A 27,342-nucleotide genomic window follows, 5' to 3' on the forward strand; every position below is an offset into this window, starting at 1 on the left:
AGTGGCACCACATTAGCCAACCTCCATTCTTCCAGTACCTCACCTGTGGCTATCGATGATCCAAATATCTCAGCAAGATGCCCAGTGATCACTTCCCTAGCTTCCCAAAGCATTCTAGGGTACACCTGATCAGGTCCGAGAGATTTATACATCTTTATGCATTTTAAGCCATCTAGCTCCTCCTCCTCTGTAACGAGGACATTTTTCAAGATGTCACCACATTGGCTCAGTGGTTAGCCCTGCTGCCTCACGGCACAAGGGACCCAGGTTCGATTCCAACCTCAGGTGACTGTCTTTGAGGAGTTTGCACGTCCTCCTCATCTCTGCCTGGGTGTGCTCCAGTTTCCTCTCACAGTCCAAAGATGCGCAGATTAGGTGAATTGGTCATTTAAATTGCCCATCATATTCAGGGATGTGTAAGTTAGATACATTAGTCAGGGGAAATGCAAAGTGATTGAGGATTGGGTCTGGATGGGTTACTCTTTGGAGGGTCAGTGTGGACTTATTGGTCTGAATGGCCTGTTTCCAGACTGTAGAGATTCTAAAAAAAAAGAACTCCACAGTAAACACTGATACAAAATACTTTTTTAATATCTCTCCTATCTCCTGCATAGGCTGCCTTGCTGATCGTTGTCAAGTATTGACAAAATCCTGATATACTTTGAAAACCTTTAGATTTAAACAGCATTTTATGTAGTTTAATAAATAACTAGAGTTTAGAATGTTCTTTTTCACTTTAGAGCTCTTCTGGTCAGTAAAAGACAGTTTCTGTTTCTGGCATTCACTGATGTAAGATTCACCTGGATTCTTGGCAAAACTTTTACTTGCAGCAAATTTGCCATGCTACCATAGATCCGCAGGCTGTCATTTTCAATGGATGAGGAAAATGTGGAATTATATTGATGGATCGGATGTATGTCTTTTGTGAATCTGTTCAGAAAGCATAATTATAGTCCTTGTGGAAGTGTTCTGTCTAGTGAATAACATGCCTGTATGTGATATTCATGGAGTGATAAGGATCCTGACGTGCCAGATTTAATTAAATATAGAAGCTAGCAAGACAGTGTTGAGTCTGTAGAAGGAGCCATGTTGTAATGCTTCAGAATAGACAGGATTGTAATTTAAATTGCACAGGTCCAAAGCTAAGCAACATTAAATTAAGACCCTAAGATGTAGGAGTTTTTCAGCTCATTGATTCTGGTCTGATATTCAATGAGATCATGGCTAACCTGATAATTTTCTTAATATTCCCTTCAATTATTTTATTCAATAAAATAAGCAACACAGTATTCTAAATTTTCATGTTATCTTTTTATTTATAAAGTAATGAGTCAAGATTTTGTTTGTGCATCAAATGTATTCAAATCTTGCAGATGTTCTCCACAAATGACATTGTCACTCTGACTTTACATTCTTCTTTCTGACAAAGACGATTGTTGGAAATAGACTTGCACAGTATTCAAATCCAGCTCGAGTTTGTTTTAATCTATGGAAAAATCTGGCAGTTGTGGCAACTCTGTCATTACATTTAGACAATTGAAATTTACATTTTAATAAGCTTGTTTAAATAAGTCAAGTAGATTAGATTACTTACAGTGTGGAAACAGGCCCTTCGGCCCAACAAGTCCACACCGACCCGCCGAAGAGCAACCCACCCAGATCCATTCCCCTACATTTACCCCTTCACCTAACACTACGGGCAATATAGCATGGCCAATTCACCTGACCTGCACATTTTTGGATTGTGGGAGGAAACCGGAGCACCCGGAGGAAACCCACGCAGACACGGGGAGAATGTGCAAACTCCACACAGAGAGTTGCCTGAGGCAGGAATTGAACCCAGGTCTCTGGCGCTGTGAGGCAGCAGTGCTAACCACTGTACCACCGTGCTGCCCACAATATTGAAGCCCCGGGCCATTCAGCCCATCAGGTCACACCATCCCTCTGAAGACCATCCCACCCCATCCCTGTAATCCTGCATTTCCCATGGCTAACCCACCTAGCCTGTACATCCCTGGACACTATGGGGCAATTTAGCGTGGCCAATCCACCCTGAGCACCTTTGGACTGTGGGAGGAAACCCACGCAGACACGGGGAGATTGTGCAAACTCCACACACAGTCAGTCGCCCGAGGCTGGGATTGAACCCGGGTCCCTGATGCTGGGAGGCAGTAGTGCTAACCACTGAGCCACCGTGTCATTTTTGAAACAGAACATTGTAGCAAGCTGGAGTAATATGATTTCCAATAAGCGAAACAAAATTTAATGGAACCTGATGAGCAAGGAGTGATGCAGAGGAAGGGTAGTGGGAGGGACATGGCAACCATATTATGAGGCAGTAAAGAGGCATGGAGATGATGATGACTCATGGAAGTGATGAGTTCCCAATAGAACTTCTGAAAGAAGTATTTAAAACAGATTTACATGCTTCTGGATGAAATTAAATATTTTATTATGAATTAAATGTTTGTCATATTGGGATAACAGGCCATCATTGCACTGTACGCAAGTGAGGCCTTGAGCTCTGAGGAGAAGGCCAGCCATTGCACAGCCAGCAGTCATTGAATGGAAACTTTCCCCAAAATGATAGAGGAAGCCAGTAAACTCAAAAAAAGCAGCTTGGACAAATATGCATAGTTCAGAAGAGCAGAAAGGCAGCTCCATGTGCATTTGGTGTGTCATCAAGGTCTGGGAGCTACTGTAGAAATGTTCCCTTCAAGGGCAGCAACCAATAAAAAAGGTTGGGTGAGACTGAACCATCCAGTCCACCTGGCCCCTGGAGTTGAGGAGGAGAGGGTGGTGCCTCCAGGCACCAGAGCCGCTGAAGATGGTGGAACAGCAGAAAGCAGTGCAGCCTGTGTTTCGGCAGGCCAGATACCATGGGGATTGGCAGCAGATGAAATCCCACCATCACACATGCCAATGTTTTTAGAGTCATGTAATCTAACTCAAAATCGACATTAGAGAAGTTTATGGCTGTCAAAGCAAGTCTGTCACTGAGCTGCCTATGATGCTGCAGAATGGCATGGTGAACAGCCAATACCAGTGACACCGAAGGTCGGACTGTGTTGAACCTCTGATTGTCCAGCTCCTTCTGGGTTAGAAGTGTGTGTTTCATAAGTAGCCATTCAATGTTGCACTAAAGGGGTCAGCAATACCATGTTTAAATGGGCTGGAGGGTTTGAGTCTGCTACAGCACTGACCCTGGCAGAAAGGCATGAAAGAGTGTTGTTTGAGGCCATCACAGTCATTCATTTACATGATGGCAACAATTGCACCCATGAGGCCATCAAAGCTCTATTAAGCGAACTGGCAACCTTTGTCAACAAGAGCGACTTAACCAGCATCCAGCTGGTTTTTGAACATGAAAAAACATCCTGCGGTCGTATTTCTGCTTCAGCAGGAGCATCTATGATGACTATTTACTTTGTCATACCCAGATGCCACAGCTGTTCCAGCCCCAAAGTAAGACTTCAGGGATGCAACCTCAGCAAAATAGTGTAACTGCTCAAATCCTGCCTTCTAATGGCAATAAGAAAAGCTCATACTGCAGCCAAGTAATGATTCAATGCCTGTCACAAATGAACCCAGATCCAATCAATCAACCAGGCTACAGAAGATCCTTACAATGAACTTGAGGTCAAGACTTGATTTTAAGTGAAACATCTTCCACTTCAAACAAGATTTAAGGCTCTAACTAAAACCAAGTGGAAAAAGATAATGCAATGATAATCACTGTTTAACTGTTGTTAGAATTTGTATTTTCATTGATTTAAAAATGGGCTTTTGATTATTGTTGACCTGAATAAATGTTACTTTCAAATCTAACATGGACTACAATTCTCACACTCAGATGGAATTTGAATTCAGAAACATGGGCCTCAGTAATGAATCCAGCTGTGAGGAGAATTGCCATTTGAGCCAAGATGATGTCCTGCCAACTTACAAGTTGAAGGCACAGGACCTGGCAAATCAAGTGTCACAGTGGGTAGGAAGCTGTCAAAACTTCTTTCATTTGATGAGAGCACTGGTGCTTGTACCATTTTGAAACATGGACCATCTATGTTTGCAATACTTTAAGTCTTTCCATTGCATCAAACCAGCTCCTACCACCTAGCACAGACCAGGAGCCTTCATTGCCTGCATCTTCAGTTCAAGTCAATGGAGCGTAGCAAGGTGCTGCTAGCAGTGGAATGTTACAAGGCTTTCATGGAATGGTTCCACAGGTCAGCAATGCTACTCTGCAGGCTCTCCTCTTGACTGCAAAGAATGGTGGGAAATGTTGTTCCCTACAGATGGCAAGAAATATTTTGCCTGCTTAACCAAGGAACCCAGTTCTGATGAAATGTTGCAGACCTTAGTCATTGGCTGAATGTTGCTGATTGTCAACAAGTTTCATCATGAAGAAGAGACCCTGTTTCAGTGAGCGATGGGACTTTTTTAGACTCAGCACTCTCAGCAGCATCACTGCTGGAAGTGACTATTAACAGAGGTTGGAGTTCCAGAGACAGGGGGCCTCAATGTCTGGTGTCCTCAAAGAATGTTAACACATATTTGAGGAAGGCTGAGCCAGAGAGCTATGCCCCAGCAAGCTGAGGTGGGAGCATAGATGGCACTATTGTCCTGAGCATCCATTGTTACTCAGAATTCCAGTCTAGGCAACAGACTCTCCATATTAGGAGGTTCCCCTATCCCAGAGGGCACGATGAGACCCCTAATTTCACGGGGTGGCTTCTCCGTGTAACTAGATATCCAGTTCTGGTCTCCCAGTTATAGGAAGGATATTATTAAGCTAAAGAGGGTTCAGAAGAGATTTACCAGGACATTGCTGGGTATGGAAGAAATAAGTTATAAAGAAAAGTTGAATAGCCTGAGACTTTTTTCACTGGAGCATCAGAGGTTGAGAGGTGACCTTATAGAGGTTTATAAAAACATAAGGGGTATAAATAGAGTTAATTGTAGGTGTCTTTTCCTTAGGATAGAGAATTTTACAATTGGGAACATTTTTTAAGGTGAGAGGAGAGAGACTTAAAAAAGAAATGGTGAGCATATATGTTACACAGGGGGTGGTTCATGTGTGGAATGAGCTTTCTGAGGAAATGGTGGATGTGGGCACCATTATAATGTTTAAAAGACAGTTAAATAAGTGCATGAATAGGAAAGGTTTGGAGGGATATGGGCCAGAAGCAGACAGGTGGGGCTAGTTTAGTTTGGGATTATTGCTTGGCAGACGAAAAGGTCTCTTTCCATGCTGTATTACTCTATGACTTTGCAATGCAGTAAAATATTTATGGAGACAGGAAGTACCATTTAATTGGGCACATAAATAGCTCAATTGACTTTCTGGCAGGCATCCGAACTGCTTCACCAACAATCTCCTGCTTCCCAGGCTACTCCTGCCATTCTACTAGCCCTTCTTTGTTTTACCTGTCCCCATATGTGTGAATAATACAGCCCATTCACACCATTTTGTTCTCTTTAGGTGCTGCTGATCCACTGAATATTTCCAACATTTTCTGAAAGTAGATAATATATCTTTTGTTGAATCAAATTAATAGATGTAAAATCTCAGATTTCTTGTGTGGTTCTTTATTGAAATTTTACAGAAGACTTGTTTGGGATATAATTATTTAGCTCATTTGAGAACATCTGCAGACTTTGTAAATATAAAAAGGATTATAGTAAGTGAAACACATGAAAGAAAAGCAGATAAACAATCAAACAGGCAGATTTACATTTGTGTTGTGACTTTCCAACCTTAGAATTTCCTCAAGTGTTTTCCAACCAATGAAGTGTAGTTGCTTGGTTGCCATGATTCCTTGCATTAGAATGAACACACAGCAGGATTCAACAAATAACAATGGAATAAATAAGCAGATCATTTGTTACAGGCATTGATTGAAGAATGAATGTTGTTCAGTACGCCAGAAGATTTCCCTAACTTTTCACATGCTACACTGGGATGCCTAACATCAAACTAAGAGAACAGTGACAGTGCTGCATTTCCTGAAGACTTTAATGGTTTTCCATTAATTTGATTATCTGGATTGCAATGACAGTGCCACATTCTGTTATCTTTAAATATAACTGGCTGAACTCATATTAATCAGTTAACCTTCACCATAAAATGGTTTTGGATGTTGAATGCTTGCAATTTACCACTAGATGCCAGTGTAGTAAAAAAAAGCAAATCATCCGAGCTTTATAACTGGATGAGTCACTGACAAATCCAGAAGCTTATATAAACAACTTTAAATCTGTGCTGACTCTATGGAGTGTCAAAGATTGTAGCAATAATCAACCATATGCTTGTCATGCTACTGGCAATAGTTTCAAATAACTGAATACAGATTTTTTTTTCATATTTTTAAAATTAAACCCAGTGGCAAGATTTAAAAAGTGGTCAAATTGTGGATTTATCTAGTTGGAAAAGTCTCATACTTGTAATAATTATATATCTGACATCTCTTTGAAACATACTTCCAATGGTCCCTGTAGTTATAATCAAATTGTTATGAGCTTCTCAAAATCTGTAAACCATCTCCTTTGAAGTAATACATATTTTGCATAAGTTAATATGAATTGAAATCATGAGACATGAATCCTGATGAGTCTCAATATATTTTGTGAGATGAACATGAATCTAATTTTTTAATTAATTCTGGTCAAATTCTCAGATTTTGAAATATACTTTAAACATACACATTGGTATAAAATGGTATACAGTTAATGCATAAATTGAGTACACTTACTTCATGTTTATCGCCTTATCAGGTGAAATCTTAAAATTCTATTTGCCCTAAATCACCTTATAAAATTTACAGTTATAACACTATTGCAAGTTGTTGGAATTAAGCTTTCAACAGTTTATGTCATGTAACAGGATGTTAATTGCAATGCAAACATTATTCATTATTATGTATGAAATCTTCAATGCCTAAGGACTGAACTCTAGTAAGACTGAAAAATGATGTACTACTTAGGCAAATCAAAAAAAGTCCTTTCATTCTTTTTCTTTTTTCTAAAATGTCATTGCCATTGTATTTCCATCTGTCTATATCCCTTTCTCCAATGTCTCTTGGCATAATCTATGACTGGTATAAAGAGCTTTTGTCTGAATAAAAGAGTTCCAAGCACTAAAAGAGAAGGGCATTTAAATAGTACCTTTCATGAGCTTAGGACTTCGCAAAACATTTTAGAGCAAATTAAGTGCTTTGCAGTTCTGGAAATGTAGTGGTCAATTTGTAAGCTACAAGCTCCCAACCAGAGTAATAAGAACACTTGCATCATTCTTCAAGTATTATTATTTAGATCAGTTAAAATAAGTTTTAAACACATTTCAATTTACAATGTTATTTTGATGCTGCTTTCAATTTCTATGGCAGCAGCAGTAATATAACACATTTTAGATGCTTAATTATAGACAGAGCTGCAGATTTATAATTACTCTCCAACAAAATACCTGTTGCTCTTTCTTTGCCTTGAGGACATTTTATTGCAATAAATCTGAAATATTAAATTGAATTGAAGTGCTTTTAAACTCCAAACACCCAACTACTTCAGAGGATAAATGATAACTTATTGCACACAATTACAAGCTACATCCTTCACTGGAACACAATCTGGCTGTTACTGATAGTTATTTCTGTAACTCAGTAGTCAGGAAGATTTCATAATATTATTATCAGATAAAATACTGCACTATCATGTGTAATCGAATCCCATCTCATAACTGGTTTATGGATGATGGCATTTTATGGGCAAGGGGGTTAAGCTGATGAAACATCACATGCAAGCAGAATGATGTTATTTTATCTGGTATGAAACTGTGCCAGACTTGGCAAAATGCAATGTTTACATTTTCATAATAGTTGAAATGCAGACAGTTGTATGATTTTAATTAACCACTAAGACATTGAAAGAAAAATGATTAATGTAGCTAGTAAGGATGAAATCTTTAATTGAGGAACAAAGTGGTACATTCAAACATTTTTTTCATAAAAGCAACATGTACTCCTCAAAGTTGAGCTTTAATTACTTTGCATATTGGCATATATGAGTTTTCAAAGTGAAGCTTTCTTCTACATTTTTCAATATTTAGAGTATTTGGTGCTGTATTTTCAGTAACATCTCTGAGTGATTACTTTTTTTCCTGAGCAATGAAGTAGCAGATACAGTTAAATTGACAGATCAAAAACTAGTTTACAATTTCCCATGTTGTAAGTTTATCATAATACAGGTATTGTTAAAAGCAGTGACTGTGAACCTACTAGGATATGGTCAGTAGTATCATTCAATTCATGCATCCTAGGTAGATGAATCAAATGCACAGAAATCTTTTAAATAACTGTAGAAATGCAAACCCTATGCTTTTGATTTATCTGTCGAAATATGATATAGTATTTTAAAGCTGAAAGACCAAGGTCTATGCAGGAAATATCAGTAAAAGATAAAACTGAAGTGACTTTGTCTTAATGCATGGAACATTCAACATGTGACAGTTAAACTAGTGACACAAATAGAGATAAATTGTTTTGATCCAATTGCCATTACAGAAGTACTTTTAAAAGGTGATGAAGGTGGGAAATAAATATTCCATAGTAAACAACATTGAGAAAAGAAAGCTAGAACTGGAAAGAAAAAGGAATTTGATAATTACGTAAGGACATTAATGAGAAAGAATCTTAGCTCAGAAAATCAGGAATGGAAGACAGGGAAATAACCATATAATTATAAGACTCACAATCTGGAGTCCCAGGGCAGGAGTTCAAATCCCACCATGACTCCTAGTGGAATTTAAAATCAATTAATAAATTGAATTAATGAATAAAAATATCTGAAATTGAAAGCTAGTCTAAGTAATGGTGTCATGAAATGATCCTCAATTGTTGTTAAAAAAACTCTGATGAAGAGTCACCTAGACTCAAAACATTAGCTTGCTCTCCATGGATGCTGTCTGACCCACTATGATCTCCAGCATTTGTTCTTTTAATCTAGTTCACTACTGCATTAAAGAAGGAAATCTTCCATCTTTACCTGTTCTGATTTACATGTGATTCCAGATCCACAGCAATGAGGTTGCATCTTCAATGGAGAAGTGAGGCAGGGCAAGGCATGCCAAGACAGCACCAGGAATATCTAAGATTGAGTTGTCAAGCTAACAATGCTACACCACAGGAATAATTGAATTCTTTAGCATAGGATAGGATGATAGAGCTAACTGATCCCAGAATCAACTCAGTAAGTCAAAGATTTGCATCCCTGCTGCCACCAGTTGTGAATGGTGGCGGATAATTAAATAACAAGTAGAGGAGTCCAAATAAATATCCCAACTCTTAGTGATGGGGAGCCCAGAAATTGAAAAATTGGCAATCACCTTCATTCACAAGCACTGAATGGATGATTTATCTTGGTCTCCTCCTGAAATCCCCGGCATGACAGATGCTAGTATTCAATTGGTTCGATTCAGTGATGTAAGAAAGGGCTGATGTCACTAAACATTGCAAAGACTATGGCCTTAATGACATTTCATCAACAGTGTTGAACCCTTTTTATGTACAAGAATATAAGAGGCCTAGGTAAGCTGGATAGGAAGAAGCCTTTCCCTTTTGGAGAGAGATCAATCAGCTGGGGGCATAGATTTAAAGTAAGACACAGGAGGTTTAGAGCAGATGGAGGAAATGTTATTTTACTCAGAGAGTGGTGTTAACTGAAATTCACTGTTAATCCCACAGGAGACAGGAGCTTCATATTTGAGAAATATTTAGATGAGCACTTGAAACGCCATAGCAAACAAGACTATGGGTCAAGTGCTGAAAAATGTGACTAGATAGGTGTTTGATGATCAGCATGACATGGTGAGGGAATGAACTTCTTTTAATGCTGTAAAACTCTATGACCTAAGACCTAAGCTCCAGAACTAGCCATATATCTAGTCAAGGTGTTCCAGTACACTGGCACCTATCCAATAATGTGAAAAAAATTACTCAGGTTATAAAGCCTAACGTTGGAATGTTTGTTGATGATTGTGCAACATTCGATATAAATTGCAATACAGAGGCAGTCCAAGCTTATAATGCAAAAAGATTTGAACAATATCTAAGTTTAGACTGATAAGTGGAAGTAACATGCACGCTACATAAGTGCTAGGAAAAGGCCTTCTCAAAGTAAAGATCTCAAAGTACTTCTCCTTGCCATTGAGAGATATTCCCATCACTGAATCACCCAATATCAGCAGATATATTGAATAAATGTTTGTTTGTTTTCACAGAAGATCCAAAGTTATGTACCAAAAATAAAGATTAATCTAAGAGCTAATATGAGTGAGAAAATCAAGGTAATTACTACAATCAATGAAAAAACATACAGAAGAAAGTTAAGGGACTACAATCTGAAGATGGTCAGAATCTATTAGTCTACATCCTAGTGTCATGAAGCATATAACTGCAGAGATAATGAATATGTTCACTGTGATTTTCCAAAATTCGAGTTACTGGAACAGTCACAACAGATTGGAACTCGACAAACATAACAGCACTATTCAAGAAAGGAGGAAGAAAGAATACAGTGTTATAGCCAATTATGCTGATATCATCATTTGGAAAATGTCAGAATGTATTATTAATGGAGTTTTAACAATGAATTTAGAAAATGATTAAAATAAGTGAACATGATTTAATGAAAGGAAAATCTTGCTTGACAATTCTATTAGATTATAGAGGAACCTTGATTATCCGAAAGACATGAGCGGGGAGCATTTCGTTAGGTTACTCGAATTCCAGATAATTGAATGCCAGATAACATAGTTTAGTCAAGCATCGGCACCTTGCGATCTTGCTCGATAATCCAATATTTAGATAATTGAATGTCAGATAATTAAGGTTCTTCTGTAGTTAAATATGGAACTTATAAGGGTATTGTAAGAATAGAAAAGTGCAGGAAATTTGTAAATGTCCCTGTCCAGTGAGACCTGAGACCATGATACCCGAACAAAGAAAACAAATGGTTGGTTCAAAGTTACAACAAACAATTAGGTAAGCAAATGTCATTTTGGCCTTTATTGCAACATTACAGACGTATAGTAACAAATAAATCTTGTCACGAAAGCATGACCCTTTGGTGAGACCACATCTGGAATACTGTGTCTAATTTAGATCACCATTTAGGAAGTATATACATGCATTGGAGGCAGTGCAGTGAAGGTTCACTGAATTGATTCCTGGGATATGATGGTTGTCCCATGATAAGAGAAATTATAAATTAGTGCTAGATTATCTCAAATTTAAAAGAATAAGAGGTGATTTTATTGACACATTTAATATTATGGAGGGGTGTAATAGGATAAGAACTGACTTGTTACTGCTTACTGGAGAATCTAGAACAAACTGCACAGTTTCAGGAAAAAAAGGACTGATCATTTAGGGCTAAAATGAGGAGAAAATCTTCATTTAAAAAGTCTTTGGAATTCTATACCCTGAAGCAATGTGGATGTGACGTCATTAGATATATTCAAGGCTGAGATGTTTTACTCTCTCAGGAACCCAAATCAAATGGGGATAGTTGGGAAAGTAGAGTTGGGACCCAAGATCATTGTAACATATTGAATAGTGGAATGGAGGTAATGGATTGTTTGATCTTCTCTTGTTTCTGTTTCTTATATTCTGTGTTCAATTAAGTCATTACATGCAGCTTGAGGGGTTGTGGCAGTGAGCTAAGAATAACCAAGTGCAATAAAGTAACTCTTGCAAATATGAAAAGATATCAATAAGTTTGAAAGAATGAATAATTGTCAAATTACAGATAAGTTAAATGATTAAAGAACTTGTCCTTCTTTAACCAACTTTTCCTCAATTAGACAAGGAATATTTCACTCTCACCACGCACTGTTTAATGTTAGCTACATAGCAAACACAGTGTAATCATAAAGGGATTTAATATTAATGCATTGTGATGAACACACTCCTGAACATTGGCAACCTTCATATCGTATTTGACCCTGAAGTAAGTAATTGATCATGTATCTCCATATCGACATAAGGGTTGATTCTATTCTATAACATCAATGGATGCGAATCTTATCAGGTCGAGTGAATCGGTTGGAGAGATAGATAGAAGCGATGAGGAATTTGCAACAGGAACAGTATGTGATGGATGGCAGTTATAGGAAGAGGGAAAAGTGTCAGATGAAGTCACATAGATGGGTTAACTCCAGGAAGGATAAGAGAGGTAGGCAGCTAGTGCAGGAGTCTTTTGTGGATATACCCATTTCAAACAGGTATGCTGTTTTGGAAAATGTAGGAGGTGATGGATTCTCAGGGGAACGTAGCACGAACAGCCAGGTTTCTGTATTGAGACTGGCTCTAATGCAACGAGGGGTATGTCAGCTTTCAAGAGATCAATTGTGTTAGGGGATTCTGTAGTCAGAGGTACAGACAGACGTTTCTGTGGCCAGCAGCAAAAAAGTAGAATGGTGTGTTGTTTCCCTGGTACCAGGATCAAGGATGTCTCAGAGAGGGTGCAGAATGTTTTCATGGGGGAAAGGGGCCAGCAGGAGGTCATTGGACACATTGGAACCAATGACATTGGAAGGGAAAAAATTGAGATTCTGAACGGAGATTACAGAGAGTTAGGCAGAAATTTGAAAAGGAGGTCCTCAAGGATAGTAATATCTGGATTACTCCCAGTGCTACGAGCTAGTGAGGGCAGGAATAGGAGGATAGAGCAGATGAGTGCATGGCTGAGGAGCTGGTGTATGGGAGAAGGATTCATATTTTTGGATCATTGGAATCTCTTTTGGGGTTGAAGTGACCTGTACAAGAAGGACGGATTGCACCTAAATTGGAAGGGGACTAATACACTGGCAGGGAAATTTGCTAGAAGTGCTTGGGAGGATTTAAGCTATAAGGTGGTGGTGGGGGGGGACCCAGGGAGATAGTGAGGAAAGCGATCGATCTGAGACGGGTACAGCTAAGAACAGAAGTGAGTCAAACATTCAGGGCAGGCAGGGACAAGGTAGGACTAATAAATTAAACGGCATTTATTTCAATGCAAGGGGCCTAACAAGGAAGGCTGATGAACTCAGGGCATGGTTAGCAACATGGGACTGGGATATCATAGCAATTACGGAAACATGGCTCAGGGATGGGCAGGACTGGAAGCTTAATGTTCCAGGATACAAATACTACAGGATGGATAGAAAGGGAGGCAAGAGAGGAGGGAGAGTGGCATTTTTGATAAGGGATAGCATTACAGCTGTGCTGAGGGAGGATATTCCCAGAAATACATCCAAGGAAGTTACTTGGGTGGATCTGAGAAATAAGAAAGGGATGATCACCTTATTGGGATTGTATTATAGACCCCCCAATAGTCAGAGGGAAATTGAGAAACAAACTTGTAAGGAGATCTCAACTACCTGTAAGAATAAGAGGGTAGTTATGGTAGGGGATTTTAACTTTCCAAACATCGACTGGGGCTGCCATAATGTTAAAGGTTTAGATGGAGAGGAATTTCTTAAGTGTGTACAAAACAATTTTCTGATTCAGTATGTGGATGTACCTACTAGAGAAGGTGCAAAACTTGACCTACTCTTGGGCAGGGCACGTGACTGAGGTGTCAGTGGGGGAGCACTTTGGGGCCAGCAACCATAATTCTATTTATTTTAAAATAATGATGGAAGAGGATAGACCAGGTCTAAAAGTTGAAGTTCTAAATTGGAGAAAGGCCAATTTTGATGGTATTAGGTAAGAACTTTCAAAAGCTGATTGGGGGCAGATGTTCGCAGGTAAAGGGACGGTGAGAAAATGGGAAGCCTTCAGAAATGAGATAACAAGAATCCAGAGAAAGTATATTCCTGTCAGGGTGAAAGGGAAGGCTGGTAGGTATAGGGAATGCTGGATGACTAAAGAAATTGAGGGTTTGGTTAAGAAAAAGAAGGAAGCATATGTCAGGTATAGACAGGATAGATCGAGTGAATCCTTAGAAGAGTATAAAGAAAGTAGGCGTATACTTAAGAGGGAAATCAGGAGAGCAAAATGGGGACATGAGATAGCTTTGGCAAATAGGAATAAGGGGAATCCAAAGGGTTTTACAAGTATATTAAGGACAAAAGGGTAACTAGAGAGAGAATAGGGCCCCTCAAAGATCAGAAAGGCGGCCTTTGTGTGGAGCCACAAAAAATGGGGGAGATACTGAATGAATATTTTGCATCAGTACTTACTGTAGAAGATATAGGTAAATAGATGGTGATGTCTTACAAAATGTCCAGATTACAGAGGAGGAAGTGCTGGATGTCTTGAAACGGTTAAAAGTGGATAAATCCCCAGGACCTGATCAGGTGTACCCGAGAACTCTGTGGGAAGCTAGAGAAGTGATTGCTGGGCGTCGTGCTGAGATATTTGTATCATCGATAGTCACAGATGAGGTGCCGGAAGACTGGAGGTTGGCAAATGTGGTGCCACTGTTTAAGAAGGGCGGTAAAGACAAGCCAGGGAAATATAGACCGGTGAGCCTGACCTCGGTGGTGGGCAAATTGTTGGAGGGAATCCTGAGGGACAGGATGTACATGTATTGGAAAGGCAAGGACTGATTCGAGATAGTCAACATGGCTTTGTGCGTGGGAAATCATGTCTCACAAACTTGATTGCGTTTTTTGAAGAAGTAACAAAGAAGATTGATGAGGGCTGAGCAGTAGATGTGATCTACAGTAAGGCGTTCGACAAGTTTCCCCATGGGAGACTGATTAGCAAGGTTAGATCTCATGGAATACAGGGAGAACTAGCCATTTGAATACAGAACTGGCTCAAAGGTAGAAGACAGACGGTGGTGGTGGAGGGTTGTTTTTCAGACTGGAGGCCTGTGACCAGTGGAGTACCACAAGGATCAGTGCTGGGCCCTCTACTTTTTGTCATTTACATAAATAATTTGGATGTGAGCATAAGAGGTACAGTTAGTAAATTTGCAGATGACACCAAAATTGGAGGTGTATTGGACAGTGAAGAGGGAGTTACCTCAGATTACAACAGGATCTGGACCAGATGGGCCAATGGGCTGAGAAGTGGCAGATGGAGTTTAATTTAGATAAATGCAAGGTGCTGCATTTTGGGAAAGCAAATCTTAGGAGGACTTATACATTTAATGGTAAGGTCCTAGGGAGTGTTGCTGAACAAAGAGAACTTGGAATGCAGGTTCATAGCTCCTTGTGGAGTCGCAGGTAGATAGGATAGTGAAGAAGGTGTTTGGTATGCTTTCCTTTATTGTTCAGAGTATTGAATACAGGAGTTGGGAGGTCATGTTGCGGCTGTACACGTCATTTGTTAGGCCACTGTTGGAATATTGCATGTAATTCTGGTCTCCTTCCTCTCAGAAAGATGTTGTGAAACTTGAAAGTGTTCAGAAAAGATTTACAAGGATGTTGCCAGGGTTGGAGGATCTGAGTTACAGGGAGAGGCTGACCAGGCTGGGGCTGTTTTCCCTGGAGTGTCGGAGGCTGAGGGGTGACCTTATAGATGTTTGCAAAATTATGAGGGGCATGGATAGGATAAATCGACAAAGTCTTTTCCCTGGGGTCAGCGAGTCGAGAACTAGAGGGCATAGGTTTAGGGTGAGAGGGGAAAGATATAAAAGAGACCTAAGGGGCAACTTTTTCACGTAGAGGGTGGTACGTGTATGGAATGAGCTGTCAGAGGATGTGGTGGAGGCTGGTACAATTGCAATATTTAAGAGGTATTTGTATGGGTATATGAATAGGAAGGGTTTGGGCTGGGTGATGGCAAGTGGGACTAGTCTGGGTTGGGATATCTGGTCGGCATGGTCGGATTGGACTGAAGGGTCTGTTTCCATGCTGTACATCTCTATGCCTCTATGACTCTATCAATCGATACAACCCCACCTCGATCATCTGTCAATCAAACCTTTAGCTATGCTTTTGTTACCTCCAGACTTGACAATTTCAACCCATTTCTGGCTAGACTTCCACTACTTACTGTTTTTTTTTCACCATTTGACCAAGGGACCCCCCTAGAGTTTGTTCCCAATTATAGGCCTCAGGTAATAGTTAGCCTTTCGCTTGTTAGTGATGCCATAAGACATTAAGAATCTCTCGAAAATTAATATTATTTTAATATGAGACATTAACATATATTTACTTATGTGTTATACCATCTGCTAAACCTTTCATCATATTTCCATATTAAATTTTAAGAAGTCTGGGAAGTGATGAACATTTTTATATGCGTCATCGTCGATACATCTCTCAGACTTGCACCTTTCTTCCATGATTCTTGTCAGAATCCCAGCTCATGGTACTACAGGATAAGCCAGATCCCAGAATGAAATATGGCTTGATGGATCATATGTTTAATTTCTTCCATTCATTAATGTGGTGCTTAGTTACTAAAGCTTGTTCATACAAGGCTGTAAATGTTCTTAAACAACAAGACATTGTTCATTAAGCAAAAGAAAAGAAAGATCGACCAAAATCTGTATATATAAGGCAATTAGAAAGATCTTAACACAAAGATTCAACTCAGTTCAAAACACTATTCTTTCACTTTGGATAAAATAACAATATATCTCCATTGTTTAAAGTTTTACTTCATTGACTCCTCTCAGTTTGTCTTCCTTGGAATGTAATAACACCTTCATGATTCCTTTTCAAGTCTGCTTGCATGACCCTTTCATAATTCAGACAGTCTAAATTTTCTCAGTTGTAGCAACTCAAAGACTTATATAGATGCTTTCCCAGTCTGGAAGTTTCAACAACTAACAACAGCAGTTATGGAGGTTAGAGCCACTGGGTGGTCATCATTGAGGCAGACCACATGATTTTTATTTGGTACCAGGGTGATATTGGTCTTCTTGAAGCAGGTGGAGACTTCTGGTCATTGTAAAGAGAAGTTTAAGATGCCTGCAAATACTCCCACCAGTTGGTCCACACAGGATCTGAGTGCACAGCCAAGGACTCAGGCATTATGTGTTGGTGCAAGATTGGAGGGTCGAGGGGCCTGTTCCTATGCAGTACTGTTCTTTATTCTTTGTTCTTTGTTCTAAGCATGTAGGTGCAGGAAAGCAGGGAAGAAGGCAAATGGTGTGTTGGCCTTCATTGTGAGAGGATTCAAGTTTAAGAGGAGGAATGTCTTGCAGCATTTATCCATTGCCTTGTTAGACTTGGCGTATTGTGTTAAGTTTTTTTTTCATCTGAGGAAGGATATCCTGGCTTTAAAGGGAATGCAGCGAAGATTTATCACACTGATTTCTGGGATGGCAGAACTGATGTATGAAGGGAGACTTTATTGGTTAAGACTACATTAACTGAATTTCAGAAGAGTTAGGTGGGTATCTCATAGAAACCTGCAAAGTTTTACCAGCACTAAACAAGGCAAATGTGTTTAGGCTATTCCCAATGACTCGGGTGTCCAGAACCAGGGATCACAGGTTAGTGATATAGGGTAAGCAATTTAAGACTAAGTCAAGGAGAAGTTTCTGCACACAAAGAGTAGTGATCCCTTGGACTTCTCTGCCACAGAAAACAGTTACTTCAAAAATATTGAATGTTTTCAAGAAGGAGATCGATATGGTTCTTAGGGTTAAAGGGATTAAAGGATATGGAGAGAAAGTGGTACCAGGTTTATTAATCAGCCACAAACCAATTGAGTGATGGGGCATGCTTAGAGGATGGAATGGTCTACTTCTATTTTCTCTTTTCTAAAAGACAATATGAAGTACAGCAAATAATTAGGAAAGCTAATAACATGTTATAATATATTCCAAGGGGAACTGAATATAAAAGTAGGGAGTTTATGCTTTTGTGCACAGGACATTGATGAATTGCTATATATAATATTAGTCATCTTATTTAAGGAAGGTTATAAATGTGTGAGAAGTTGTTCAGTGAAGATTTACCAGAATCATACCTGAAATGGAAGGGTTTTCTTATGAACGAGCGTTTGATAAGCTAAATCATTGTGGTTTAGAAGATTAACACGTGACTTGATTGAATCATAGAAAATCTGAAGGGGTCTTGACAGGTTAGAAATTACTAGGATGTTTTCAGGGCACTAAGAGATTTGCCATTTAAAATGGAGATGAGGTGAAAATATTTCCCACAAAGAATCATGATTGTTTGGAACTCTCTTCCTGAAAAGACTGTGGAAGCTGACATTTTGAATACGTTTTAAGGTGGGTAAATTCTTGATAAGCAAGGGAGTGAAAGGTTTTCAGGGACAAGTGGGAATGTAGACTAGATATCATAGTTTATTATCTGTAGTTGGCAAAGAAGTCATGTTGGGTTGAATGAGCTATTCTTGCTTTATATTTGTATCTTTGTACAGATCTTCTTGCCTTGAACTTAATTACTGAGAGGGCAAGAGACGAGTGAGTTTCTGTCAAGGGCTAACTTTCTCTATTGTTTCCCTCTCTCACCACTTCCAGGTAAGTAAAATCATGCCCAGTGATTCAGGCATATTTTACCTGTAAACCTACTTCTTGAGGGGCATATGTCTCTTTCATATTTCTATCAAAACTACTGAAATGATGAACTTTATCTGTACAGTCATGCTAAATTAGGGATTGACAGAAGATTAATTGACTCATTCTTCAGTTATCCAGTTTATTTTTATTTAGTTACCGCATTATTTATTACTTAATTTTTGCTTAGGAAATAAAAGTGAAATATGATCAGACAGGATTAGAATAAAATATATATTTTGATTAGTGTTCTCCTATGTGGTGCAGCAGCCATTTATGAACGATACTTAATGGAAAGCAAATATTTAATGACTCCATTTATATGCGTTACCATTCTTGAAAAACAAGCAGTACAGTTAATTTGGAAATGTTTATTTATTCATTGGTCATAATTTTTCCTGTTTGAGCTGTAAATACTGTAAATCTGAGAGCAAATACAATTAGTTAGACGTTCTCAAACATCAAAACAAATTTTTCAGAGGAGGATTTGTACAGGTTTGAATACATATGTCCCTCTGTTTCATTTTTCTCAACTATGGATTACTGCTGTGGTTGCAGGAAGCTGGGAACTTCTTAAACTATTAACTCATTGCACCTGAATTATTCCTGGGTTCCTCTTCACAGCACAGAATTCTCTCAGAATTTTAATAATTATCTTTCCAATGTTTGCCACATCACTATTTTGTGAAAATAAAGATTCAAAGAGTATTGTTGTTTAGAGGAAATAGCATTTGAGTTAATTAGAGGTTTAGGCTCAATATTAAATTTGAAACTTTATGCACTTCAATATGAAGAAAACATGAATTGCAAGATACTTACTTATAGGTAATGTGGAGGTGTGATGCAAATTAATGGGAGTTTCTGGATTGAGGTAGGCACACCCAGAATAATTAGCTTTCCTCAAGTCCTCACGTCCTGTTGAATTTAACAAGATTAACATTTTTATTTCCTGGTTGCTTGGTGACAGTCAGGCTAGCCTCACGTGGGTTTTGCCTCCGATGGGTATTTTATCTAATGCAGCAATGCTTAGGCAATCCCTCAAACATAAGAAATTATGTATGGATATCATTGTATTGTTAAATACAGATACAGTCAGGTACAGTTACAACATTTAAAAGACATTTGGACATGCATGTGAGTTTCAAAGGTTTAGAGGGGTAAGGGGCAAATGCAGTAAAGTAGGACTAGTTTCATTGAGAAACTTAGTCAGCGTAGATGAATTGGAGCGAAGGGTCTCCTTCCGTCCTGTATGTCTCTATCATTCTCTGACTTTATTGAAGATCCAACAAATGTTTGTTACAACTAATTAATATATTCACATGTCTGGGTACCATTAAGTTCTTAAATTATTCAGAATAGTATGCATCTTGTATCATAGCATGCTTTAAATGTTTCAAGTTAAGATGGAGTATGCAATTTTTATTTCCTTAGATCACATGCTATAATATAGTGATAATGACATGAATATGTCTTTTCAAGGGATCCTGATATACAGAGCACCTCTTAAAGGTATGCTGACATACTGACAGTGAGAAGTAATATAACAATCTCATTTCTCCAAAGTTAAAACTTTTAACCTAACAGATATACATAATTAAACATGGGAATATGGTGTTAATAATTGTACAGACAGGTAAAATAGAGTTTACAAGATTAACATTTCAAACTTCAATGTACTGCTTTCATGGTCTGGTGAAAAACTTGATCTGGTGATTATATGAGCACCTCAGTATTTTTTTGAGTGGCAGTCAGTGACTAGTAGGGTACTGCATGGATCAGTGCTTGGGCCCAGCGATTCACAATATATTTCAATGATTTAGGTGATGGACTAAATATAATATTTCCAAGTTTGCGAATAGACAAAGCTGGACAGGAGGGTACAGAATGCTTCAATATTTTCCACAATGTCATGAGAAAGATCCATACCACAACACTTTTATATATCCAAATATAATTTTCAAAACATGCATAATTGATGGTATGCATATCAATTAAATTAAATAGCTACAGCCATATCAATAAACAGTGGTGTTTTTAATGATTCAGGTTTACTCTCAATTAAACATGTGCTTGATGGCTGACCTTTTTCTGCATAATCCTTAGGTGAAGGGATAGCATTATTGTATCCATTTTCATTTAATTATCTTTCAGTTTAGGGCAAGTGAGAGTAAAAAGGTTTTTTGGGGTGCAGATAATAGTATCTGATTGTTAGCTGCAATAATGGTTTAGCATTTCAGGATTCTGTAACCAAATGATAATTTGCAAGTGTTAATGAGGTCATTTACAAATTTATCAAGGTTTAAAAAACTCCATATGGATTAGTTTTTATTTGTTTCGCGTAAAATGTGTTAGGTTTATTCATGAAGGTATTAAGCTGTTTCAGGCACTTTCAGAAAGAATAGCACATGGAGGTGTATCATCTGGTGTCTGTAAATGGCTCATAATAGTGTCATCTATTCTATGCTCTATTGATTGTGAATTAAGTTAAATTGGGTAGGGTAGGAATGATTATGCATTGATTACTACTAAAGCCAATTATAAATGCAAATTCAGAAATTACATGAATGTTAACATGATAATATTTCCAATGGAAAAGTTAAATTTCTTTGAGGTAGGGGTTACTGAAGGCTGATGGTACAGCTGGAATGGACAAAATTAATGTATGTTCTTTTAATATTTGGAATGCTTAAGTGTGGGAACTACAAACTTAATCAAAATTGTGTTTCTAAAGAAAATTACAAAATGACATGCAAACCTTTTTGAAGAGGTGTAAATGTTGCCTTGCATAGCAAAATGAAAAATATATCTGTGAAATATACTTGATTAAACACAACTTGGTGTCAACTTTTCTTTGTTTTCAGCATTCTGAACTGATAAACAGTGCTATTTGATCATTTTTCATGAATTACATTCTCTGTACATCAGTTTAACATTGACTGTATTCTCTTTCAATGCTTATAAATGCGCACACAAAGTGCTTCAAAATTTGTTACTAGAATAAAAACTGAAAACTTATCCTTGGTGGTAGTAGAACAACTTGATTCAACAAACAGAATATTTTCAGAAGTGTTGTACATCTTGTATATCTTTAATTGATACTAAGATAACTGGGATATATAATTAAGTGCATTATGTGAAGTGTTATTGTATTGCTGAAATGAAGTTGGTTTCGTTTCAACACAAAACCAAAAATGTACATGAGGTCTTCTGATTTCTCCAGATAACTTCAGTGGACATCCCAAATGCCTGCATAAATGGAGTTTTCTACCAGCTTTCTGCTGAATAATTACAACCAATTGGGAGAATCCCCAAGGAAACACCAGCCACTGAAAATAGTGTAAAGTGATGGTGGTCATGAAAATGCAATAAGCCATTATCCAGCTTTCCCAACTGGACAATAATGTTTAGTTGCAAACTGCCCATGAGGATATTAAGTGATTTTTAAACGGCAATGGATTTCTGATGATATTACTTTAACAATCATAGACACTGAATTTATTTAGCTGAACCAAATAACAAATCTATTTTAAAAACTGAAAGAACTGCGGATGTTGTAAATCAGAAACAAAAACAGAAGTTCTTGGAAAAGCTCACCAGGTCTGACAGCATCTGTGAAGAGAAATCAAAGTTAACAGTTCTCTACCAGTGACCCTTCAGAACGGGTTCTGAGGAAGGGTCACCGGACCCGAAACGTTAACAATGAATCTATTTTTCTACTTGGAGGCAGCATTCTTGTCAACAAAATGTTTCAAATCAGCAGATTTTTAAGAAGTGTACGAGTTAATTTTTACAAACAATACAGGTTACATAGTATGCAACAATGAGTAATTGTTTTCAAAGATGCTTTAACTCATTAAATTTAATTGTATCAGATCAGATAGTTTTCCATGTGCAAGCAATGTCAAATACTTTGAAACTGCTAATTGGACCCTGCTTCTCAATTGCATTTTAAAATGCATTCCCCAAAGACAGCAATTAAAGCAGAGGAAGCTTCAATGTGCAATGGATGGATGATGTCAGTGCATACTAGGGTCTGGAGATGGGATGGAGCATATAACAATTTTAAAAAGTCACATATCTGAATTATCTTAACTCTGCATTTAACTTATAGATGCTTGTCGGACCGCAGGATCACCCTAAGGGACAGTAAGGCTGGCAACTCTGATATATAAATCGACAATTGATCGAAGATTTCGCTCTGCGTATTTAGCTGTCAAAGTAAGGGCTTTCTAAACTGTCTGATACTCACCAGGGTCATGACAGTGACAGCACAGCAAAGAATGACTGGGCCACAAAATTGACAGGCTGAAAAACCTTTACATACTGCACAATGACAGCTACTTCGTTCCTAAGTGTGGGATTTGTTCACATGACTTGTTCTGAAAGTCAGTTTTCACTGCCTTACAGATGATTTTCACATTCTTAAAGTCATTTCTGTTATCTCGGGGCTGAATGTTGTGAAGCCAACAGGAGAAGGAAACAAGGCAGGCAGAGTATTTAATTCAAGGTAGATCGCAGGAGGCTGGAAAAACGCAGGAAGCCAGGCAGCATCAGGAGGTGGCAAAATCAATGTTTCAGGTATAACCCTTCTTCAGATTTGGTGTAAAGGAAACTGCAGATAAAGGAAGTGGGGGAGGGGGAGGGCAGGGTGGTGAGGTGGGAATAGGTGAACGCAGGTAGAGAGTGCGGCCTGGTTGGTCGATGGGAGGAATGAATCTCGAGGAGGCCAAGGATGGTCATGTTGGAAAGGGAGTGGCAAGGAGAATTAAAATGGGCAGTGACTGGGAAGTCCAGTCGACCCCTTTTAATTCATCTTCCCACTCCCTTTTAGACATGATCATCTTTGGCCTCTGCCATTGCTACAACAAATCAAACTCCAAATTGGAGGAAAAAACACTTCACCTTCCACCTGGGCAGCCGACAGGGGGAGGACTCAATATTGAGCTCTCCCATTTCAAATAACCTTCCTTCTCATCACCCAACTCCCTTCCCAGCCCCTCCCCCTCCCTTCCATTCCTCTCATCGACCAACCAGGCCACACCCTTCACCTGTGTTCACCACCCTGCAGCTCACACCACCTCCTTTATCTGCAGCTCTCCTTGCACCCACTCCCCAGTTCTGAAGAAGGGTTATACCTGAAATGCTGACTTCTCCATCTCCTGATGCTGCCAGGCTTTCTGTGTTTATTTTGTTTTATTACATTACAGCGTGGAAACAGGCCCTTCGGCCCAACAAGTCCACACCGACCCGCCGAAGCGCAACCCATCCATACCCCTACATTTATTACATTACAGTGTGGAAACAGTGTTCTTCCAGCCTTCTGCTTGTCTATCTTGGATTCCAGCATATGCAGTTTTTTGTGTCTCTAACTAAGAGTATTTAATTGAGCAGGATGAAAGAAATCAGCTTTCAGACAGGGTGAAAGTACAACATGAAACTGATGGCAGGATGAGGGTGGATCAGCTTTCCCGACAGCATATTTTGGAAACCACTTAGTGTATGTTATGTTGTCATGCACACTCATTACAACACAACATCACCAGAATTATGTGTGCCTTTTTCAAGAATTAATTCCCTTCAGGTTCAAGAATGCTTAAATGGGATATGAGGCAGGCAGAGCAGTCTTCCTTTTGGAATGAGTAGAAGCTGTTTGTACTTCGACTGGGAACTTTGTTCAACCACTGGAGAAAAGACATTGATGATAGACATCAGATTCTGGCTGTGAAAGAGACAAAGTTTGTGGCTGATCTAGGGAGAGAAGGAGGGAGGAAAGGAAATGGCAGACACCCATAATCTTGTGGGCACAGGAGGAGGAAGCTTGACAGTGTAGGGAGTGGTGTCAATATCTAACAATGGTAGGCTAACTATTAGTGGGGGGAGATCACAGGTATTACATGGAAGGCCAACATTGAAGTCCTGAACTTGAATTGAAACTGAGGGAATGTCAAGGATGATAATGAGATGGCCCAAAATGATGGTTCAATATTACCACTTGTTCTGGCTGTAGGAAGCAGCAGATTGGCCTAGGGCCAGAAACATCAACAGCCAGAACACCAACAGTTGGCACCAGCAGAAGGTGATAGTTCAGGATACTAGCCACGGGACCACTCAAATATCAAGCAGTTTCTTATTCTGCTCATAGATCTCCTGGAGGGAGACCACATGGAATCAGACGGAAAATAATAAACCTTATCAGAGTACCTGAAAATTCTGGATATCTCCCATTGCAGGGAATTGGTTTGTTGTTGACCGCAAAATCTGTGTTCCTGTTATTCCATTCGTAAACAGCTGAAACCACATTACTTTAATAAAGTGTCTGTCAAGAGCTGCTGTTTCTTTGTTTCAATATTATTAACAACTGTTACTCCCTTATATGCACACTATTTCAATCTCCCTGACTGTACTGACTAAATTGTGTAAAAGGAAATTTTATGCATCATTGAAATGATCATCAAAGTTGTAAACAATACCAAATCCTCAAGTTTGTCATTCTACTACACATATTTCATGCAGAACCTTATTTCCATTGTTGAAGCACAATAAACACAGCTGTCCAATGTCTACAATGATCTTCTTCAGTTGGCCAGCAAGAACATAAATAGAACAACACATCTCCCAAAGTGAAACAGCTTCAATAAAGGTTAAACACAAGTCGAAAATGTATCACACAAAATCAAATAATAGCAGGAAGTATTGGTTAAAGGAATTATTTCATAAATGGTCAGATGGATTCACAACCATTTGAGCTTTGTTTTAATCTGTTGATGTGCCATTAACATCTCTTGATAGAATCATTACACCGTGTCTTAAGTTTGATTTTGATTATGTTATTAAATTATAAATTCCATTCCTACATTTTTCAGAATGCTTTTGGAAATTATAATTGATATACTTATAATCAATCATGAGTTCATCTGGTACCTCATGACTTTCCATGTATTTTTTCTCAGTGAAGTTAGAGAATATAGAAATATTTGTCTCAACTTGTCCAATGTCAAATTGGCTGAATACGGTCTGGCATGGTGCTGACCAACATAAACTTGGACTAACAAGGTTGCATTTGCTGTTCACAATATGATTAGCTCTACACACTGGGTAAGCAAATATGGACTGGCTGATTGCTTTGCTGAACATCACTTTTCAATCTGCATTCAATCAGCTATCTTTTCCATTGGTCATTTTAATTCTCCATCTTGTTTTCACTCAAATGTTTGTGACCCTGACTTTTTACAGTGTTCTACTGAAGCTCAATGCAAACTCAAGGAATAGCATTTTCTCCTTTCACTCAGACCTCTACAACATTCTTGGCTCAACACTGGGCAGAATCTGATAAGGATCTTAATGGGCTACAGTGAGACTTGTGGCTGAATCCCGTGAGAACTCTAGCAAGGCCTATCTTGACATCTGGAGCATTTCTTCCACCTTTTATGCTTTTGACTAGCGGCATGGTGAGTATCTTGCTGGGTAGTGGCAAGTTGCCAATGAAGGGTGATTAATGCTTTTTAAAAGCCTTGTTCATGGCCAACTCAGGTCATAGGCATTCAGTTTCTTATCTTACTAAATGTACCAAACAGGTTAGATGTTGAGTAAACTGGACAAGGAAACCAACATGGGTACGTGTCAAAATCACCTCACCACTTGTTCCAAAACGACTCCATATGGGATACCAGCCATCAACATCACAGGGTACACCCCATGAGCACTATCCACATACACCCCACTGTATGGATGTTGGCATCTGATGTATGCCACCTTCTAAAATTTTTCATGACGCATTTGTCATACTATGCCATTGTAGGAGAAAGTGAGGACTGCAGATGCTGGAAACCAGAGTTGAAAAATGTGGTGCTGGAAAAACACAGCAGGCCAGGTATTATCTGAGGAGCAGAAGAATCAACGTTTTGGGCATAAGCCCTTCTTCAGGAATGAGGCTGATGTGCCAAGCGGGCTGAGATAAAAGGTAGGGGGAAGGGAATTTGGGGGAGGGGCACTGGGAATATGATAGGTGGAAGGAGGTGAGGGTGAGGGTGATAGGCCGGAGAGGGAGTGGGGGCGGAGAGGTCGGGAAGAAGATTGCAGGTCAAGAGGGTGGTGCTGAATCCGGGGTTGGGACTGAGATAAGGTGGGGGGAGGGGAAATGAGGAAGCTGGAGAAATCTACATTCATCCTGTGTGGTTGAAGGGATCCTAGGCGGAAAATGAGGTGCTCATCCTCCAGGCATCGTGTGGCCAGAGTCTGGTGATGGAGGAGGCCAAGGACCTGGATGTCCTTGGCGGAGTGGGAGGGGGAGTTAAAGTATTCAGCCACAGAGCGGTTGCATTGATTGGTGTGGATGTCCCAGAGGTGTTCCCTGAAACGTTTTGCAAGTAGGCGGCCTGTCTCCCCAATATAGGGGAAACCACATTGGGTGCAGTAAATGATGTGTGTGGAGGTGCAGGTGAATTTGTGACCGATATGGAAGGATCCACTGGGGCCTTGGAGGGAGGTGAGGGGGGAGGTGTGGGCGCAAGGTTTGCACTTCTTGCAGATGCAGGGGAAGGTGCCGGGAGTGGAGGTTGGGTTGGTGGGGGGGGGGGTGGACCTGGCGAGGGAGTCGCGGAGGGAGTGGTCTCTCTGGAATGCTGATAGGGGTGGAGAGGGAAATATATCCCTGGTGGTGTGGTCTGTTTGGAGGTGGCCGAAATGACGGAGGATGATACGATGTATCCGGAGGTTGGTGGGGTGGAAGGTGAGGACCAGTGGGGTTCTGTCCTGGTGGAGATTGGAGGGGCGGGGTTCAAGGGCGGAGGTGCGGGAAGTGGAGGAGATGCAGTGGAGAGCATCGTCGACCACATCGGAGGGGAAATTGCAGTCTTTGAAGAAGGAGGCCATCTGGGTTGT

This window comes from Chiloscyllium plagiosum, unplaced genomic scaffold, assembly GCF_037043375.1.
Source record: "Chiloscyllium plagiosum isolate Xiang-an unplaced genomic scaffold, Cpla_swu_hap1 HiC_scaffold_16, whole genome shotgun sequence".
In the NCBI taxonomy this organism is placed as follows: Eukaryota; Metazoa; Chordata; class Chondrichthyes; order Orectolobiformes; family Hemiscylliidae; genus Chiloscyllium; species Chiloscyllium plagiosum.